Genomic DNA, 6372 nt, shown 5'->3' with positions numbered 1-6372 from the left:
AGCTGCGGTCTCATTATCATAACAATAGAGCAGCAGGGCTGTCATTATCATACACAGGGCCGATAGTACTGTGCAAAACAGAAGAGCTCTGATAAGGAAAGGGTTACCCAGGCGCTGCCACTCGCTGTATTTCTGTGATCCAGGAGCAGGAATGAAGGACGAGCAGCTCAGCCAATAAAAGGGAGAAGGCAAGTCAGGACAGCCAATCAGATGAAAGACCCGCCCTCCCTGCAGTTTACACTGGAGAGTAAAGACATGTGCTTCTGCCTGGGCTCTTAGGTTTCCCAGGGAGAGGAAGGTGGGGGACACTGTATTGTGTGTATGGAGGGGTGGGGGACACTGCATTGTATGTATGGAGCGGTGGGGGACACTGCATTGTATGTATGGAGCGGTGGGGGACACTGCATTGTGTGTATGGAGGGGTGGGGGACACTGCATTGTATGTATGGAGCGGTGGGGGACACTGCATTGTATGTATGGAGCGGTGGGGGACACTGCATTGTGTGTATGGAGGGGTGGGGGACACTGCATTCTGTGTATGGAGCGGTGGGGGCCCGCCCCTGCATTGTGTATAGAGGGGTGGGGGACACTGCATTGTGTATATTGTGTGTATGGAGGGGTGGGGGACACTGCATTGTGTACATTGTGCATATGGAGGGGTGGGGGACACTGCATTGTATATTGTGCGTATGGAGGGGTAGGGGACACTGCATTGTGTGTATGGAGGGGTGGGGGACACTGCATTGTCTGTATGGAGCGGTGGGGGACACTGTATTGTGTGTATGGAGGGGTGGGGGACACTGCATTGTGTGTATGGAGCGGTGGGGAACACTGCATTGTGTATAGAGCGGTGGGGGCCCTGCATTGTGTATGGAGGGGTGGGGGACACTGCATTGTGTATATTGTGCGTATGGAGGGGTGGGGAACACTGCATTGTGTATATTGTGTGTATGGAGGGGTGGGGGACACTGCATTGTGTGTATGGAGGGGTGGGGGACACTGCATTGTGTGTATGGAGCGGTGGGGGACACTGCATTGTGTATGGAGGGGTGGGGACACTGCATTGTGTATATTGTGTGTATGGAGAGGTGGGGGACACTGCATTGTGTATATTGTGCGTATGGAGGGGTGGGGGACACTGCATTGTGTATGGAGGGGTGGGGACACTGCATTGTGTATATTGTGTGTATGGAGAGGTGGGGGGACACTGCATTGTGTATATTGTGCGTATGGAGGGGTGGGGGACACTGCATTGTGTATATTGTGCGTATGGAGGGGTGGGGGACACTGCATTGTGTATGGAGGGGTGGGGACACTGCATTGTGTATATTGTGTGTATGGAGAGGTGGGGGACACTGCATTGTGTATATTGTGCGTATGGAGGGGTGGGGGACACTGCATTGTGTATGGAGGGGTGGGGACACTGCATTGTGTATATTGTGTGTATGGAGCGGTGGGGGACACTGCATTGTGTATATTGTGCGTATGGAGGGGTGGGGGACACTGCATTGTGTATATTGTGCGTATGGAGGGGTGGGGACACTGCATTGTGTATATTGTGCGTATGGAGGGGTGGGGGACACTGCATTGTGTATATTGTGCGTATGGAGGGGTGGGGGACACTGCATTGTGTATATTGTGCGTATGGAGGGGTGGGGGACACTGCATTGTGTGTATGGAGGGGTGGGGGACACTGCATTGTGTATATTGTGCGTATGGAGGGGTGGGGGACACTGCATTGTGTATATTGTGCGTATGGAGGGGTAGGGGACACTGCATTGTGTATATTGTGTGTATGGAGGGGTGGGGGACACTGCATTGTGTATATTGTGTGTATGGAGGGGGGTGGGGGACACTGCATTGTGTATATTGTGTGTATGGAGGGGTGGAGGACACTGCATTGTGTATATTGTGTGTATGGAGGGGTGGGGGACACTGCATTGTGTGTATGGAGGGGTGGGGGACATTGCATTGTGTATATTGTGCGTATGGAGGGGTGGGGGACACTGCATTGTGTATATTGTGTGTATGGAGGGGTAGGGGTTACTGCATTGTGTATATTGTGTGTATGGAGGGGTGGGGGACACTGCATTGTGTATATTGTGAGTATGGAGGGGTGGGGGACATTGCATTGTGTATATTGTGCGTATGGAGGGGTAGGGGACACTGCATTGTGTATATTGTGCGTATGGAGGGGTAGGGGACACTGCATTGTGTATATTGTGCATATGAAGGGGTGGGGGACACTGCATTGTGTATATTGTGCGTATGGAGGGGTGGGGGACACTGCATTGTGTATATTGTGTGTATGGAGGGGTAGGGGACACTGCATTGTGTATATTGTGTGTATGGAGGGGGGGGGACATTGAATTGTGTATATTGTGTGTATGGAGGGGTGGGGGACACTGCATTGTGTATATTGTGTGTATGGAGGGGTGGGGGACACTGCATTGTGTGTATGGAGGGGTGGGGGACATTGCATTGTGTATATTGTGTGTATGGAGGGGTGGGGGACACTGCATTGTGTGTATGAAGGGGTGGAGGGCACTGCATTGTGTATATTGTGCGTATGGAGGGGTGGGGGACACTGCATTGTGTATATTGTGCGTATGGAGGGGTGGGGGACACTGCATTGTGTATATTGTGCGTATGGAGGGGTGGGGGACATTGCATTGTGTATATTGTGCGTATGGAGGGGTGGGGGACACTGCATTGTGTATATTGTGTGTATGGAGGGGTGGGGGACACTGCATTGTGTGTATGGAGGGGTGGGGGACACTGCATTGTGTATATTGTGTGTATGGAGGGGTGGGGGACACTGCATTGTGTATATTGTGCGTATGGAGGGGTGGTGGACACTGCATGTGTATATTGTGTGTATGGGGTGGGGGACACTGCATTGTGTATATTGTGTGTATGGGGTGGGGGACACTGCATTGTGTATATTGTGTGTATGGAGGGGTGGGGGGACACTGCATTGTGTATATTGTGTGTATGGAGGGGTGGGGGACACTGCATTGTGTATATTGTGTGTATGGAGGGGTGGGGGACACTGCATTGTGTATATTGTGTGTATGGAGGGGTGGGGGACACTGCATTGTGTATATTGTGTGTATGGAGGGGTGGGGACACTGCATTGTGTATATTGTGTGTATGGAGGGGTGGGGGACACTGCATTGTGTATATTGTGTGTATGGAGGGGTGGGGGACACTGCATTGTGTATATTGTGTGTATGGAGGGGTGGAGGACACTGCATTGTGTATATTGTGTGTATGGAGGGGTGGCGGACACTGCATTGTGTATATTGTGTGTATGGAGGGGTGGGGGACACTGCATTGTGTGTATTGTGTGTATGGAGGGGTGGAGGACACTGCATTGTGTATATTGTGTGTATGGAGGGGTGGGGGACACTGCATTGTGTGTATGGAGGGGTGGGGGACACTGCATTGTGTATATTGTGTGTATGGAGGGGTGGAGGACACTGCATTGTGTATATTGTGTGTATGGAGGGGTGGGGGACACTGCATTGTGTATATTGTGTGTATGGAGGGGTGGGGGACACTGCATTGTGTGTATTGTGTGTATGGAGGGGTGGAGGACACTGCATTGTGTATATTGTGTGTATGGAGGGGTGGGGGACACTGCATTGTGTGTATGGAGGGGTGGGGGACACTGCATTGTGTATATTGTGTGTATGGAGGGGTGGAGGGCACTGCATTGTGTATATTGTGCGTATGGAGGGGTGGCGGACACTGCATTGTGTATATTGTGTGTATGGAGGGGTGGGGGACACTGCATTGTGTGTATTGTGTGTATGGAGGGGTGGAGGACACTGCATTGTGTATATTGTGTGTATGGAGGGGTGGGGGACACTGCATTGTGTGTATGGAGGGGTGGGGGACACTGCATTGTGTATATTGTGTGTATGGAGGGGTGGAGGACACTGCATTGTGTATATTGTGTGTATGGAGGGGTAAGGGACATTGCATTGTGTATATTGTGTGTATGGAGGGGTGGGGGACACTGCATTGTGTATATTGTGTGTATGGAGGGGTGGGGGACATTGCATTGTGTATATTGTGTGTATGGAGGGGTGGAGGACACTGCATTGTGTATATTGTGTGTATGGAGGGGTGGGGGACATTGCATTGTGTATATTGTGTGTATGGAGGGGTAAGGGACATTGCATTGTGTATATTGTGCGTATGGAGGGGTGGGGGACACTGCATTGTGTATATTGTGTGTATGGAGGGGTAAGGGACATTGCATTGTGTATATTGTGCGTATGGAGGGGTGGGGGACACTGCATTGTGTATATTGTGTGTATGGAGGGGTAGGGGTTACTGCATTGTGTATATTGTGTGTATGGAGGGGTGGGGGACACTGCATTGTGTGTATGGAGGGGTAGGGGACACTGCATTGTGTATATTGTGTGTATGGAGGGGTGGGGGACACTGCATTGTGTATATTGTGCGTATGGAGGGGTGGGGGGACACTGCATTGTGTGTATGGAGGGGTGGGGGACACTGCATTGTGTATATTGTGTGTATGGAGGGGTGGGGGACATTGCATTGTGTATATTGTGCGTATGGAGGGGTGGGGGACACTGCATTGTGTATATTGTGCGTATGGAGGGGTGGGGGACACTGCATTGTGTATATTGTGTGTATGGAGGGGTGGGGGACACTGCATTGTGTGTATTGTGTGTATGGAGGGGGGGGGGCATTGCATTGTGTATATTGTGTGTATGGAGGGGTGGGGGACACTGCATTGTGTATATTGTGCGTATGGAGGGGTGGGGGACACTGCATTGTGTGTATGGAGGGGTGGGGGACACTGCATTGTCTGTATGGAGCGGTGGTGGACACTGCATTGTGTGTATTGTGTGTATGGAGGGGTGGGGGACATTGCATTGTGTATATTGTGTGTATGGAGGGGTGGGGGACACTGCATTGTGTGTATGGAGGGGGGGGGACATTGAATTGTGTATATTGTGTGTATGGAGGGGTGGGGGACACTGCATTGTGTATATTGTGTGTATGGAGGGGTGGGGGACACTGCATTGTGTGTATTGTGTGTATGGAGGGGTGGGGGACACTGCATTGTGTATATTGTGTGTATGGAGGGGTGGGGGACACTGCATTGTGTGTATTGTGTGTATGGAGGGGGGGGGACATTGCATTGTGTATATTGTGTGTATGGAGGGGTGGGGGACACTGCATTGTGTGTATTGTGTGTATGGAGGGGGGGGGACATTGCATTGTGTATATTGTGTGTATGGAGGGGTGGGGGACACTGCATTGTGTATATTGTGTGTATGGAGGGGTGGGGGACACTGCATTGTGTGTATTGTGTGTATGGAGGGGGGGGGACATTGCATTGTGTATATTGTGTGTATGGAGGGGTGGGGGACACTGCATTGTGTATATTGTGCGTATGGAGGGGTGGGGGACACTGCATTGTGTGTATGGAGGGGGGGGGACATTGCATTGTGTATATTGTGTGTATGGAGGGGTGGGGGACACTGCATTGTGTGTATGGAGGGGGGGGGACATTGAATTGTGTATATTGTGTGTATGGAGGGGTGGGGGACACTGTATTGTGTATATTGTGCGTATGGAGGGGTGGGGGACACTGCATTGTGTATATTGTGTGTATGGAGGGGGGGGGGACATTGAATTGTGTATATTGTGTGTATGGAGGGGTAGGGGTTACTGCATTGTGTATATTGTGTGTATGGAGGGGGGGGGACATTGCATTGTGTGTATGGAGGGGTGGGGGACACTGCATTGTGTGTATTGTGTGTATGGAGGGGGGGGGACACTGCATTGTGTATATTGTGCGTATGGAGGGGTGGGGGACACTGCATTGTGTGTATTGTGTGTATGGAGGGGGGGGGACATTGCATTGTGTGTATGGAGGGGTGGGGGACACTGCATTGTGTGTATTGTGTGTATGTTGTTTTTTTTTAGCACAGTTTTTATTTTATTTTTTTGACGGTATTCACCTGAGGGGTTAGGTCATGTAATCATGTGATATTTTTATAGAGGCGGTCGATATGGACGTGGCAATACCTAATATGTCAACATAATTTTTTTTTTGAACTTGAAACTTTGACATTTTTTTCACGACGTTATTTTTTGTGCCACTCTGGACGCTGGGTGTCCAAGGGAACATGCCGGGACGCAGGGTGTATGTGTGCTAATGTTCGGTGGTAGCAGGCAGGGAGGAGTGCAGGTTGTGACTATCGGTGGCTGGAGTCAATACAATCTATCGACCGCCAGAATCTAGATGACGGCAATAATAATAGCAGAAGCTGAGATGAGAGCAGTGATACAGTGTGAGAGGAGGGTAGAATTGTGGCTGCCAGC

This window comes from Bufo gargarizans, chromosome 11 (genome assembly GCF_014858855.1).
Source record: "Bufo gargarizans isolate SCDJY-AF-19 chromosome 11, ASM1485885v1, whole genome shotgun sequence".
In the NCBI taxonomy this organism is placed as follows: domain Eukaryota; kingdom Metazoa; phylum Chordata; class Amphibia; order Anura; family Bufonidae; genus Bufo; species Bufo gargarizans.
Note: the sequence above shows the minus strand (reverse complement) of the source record.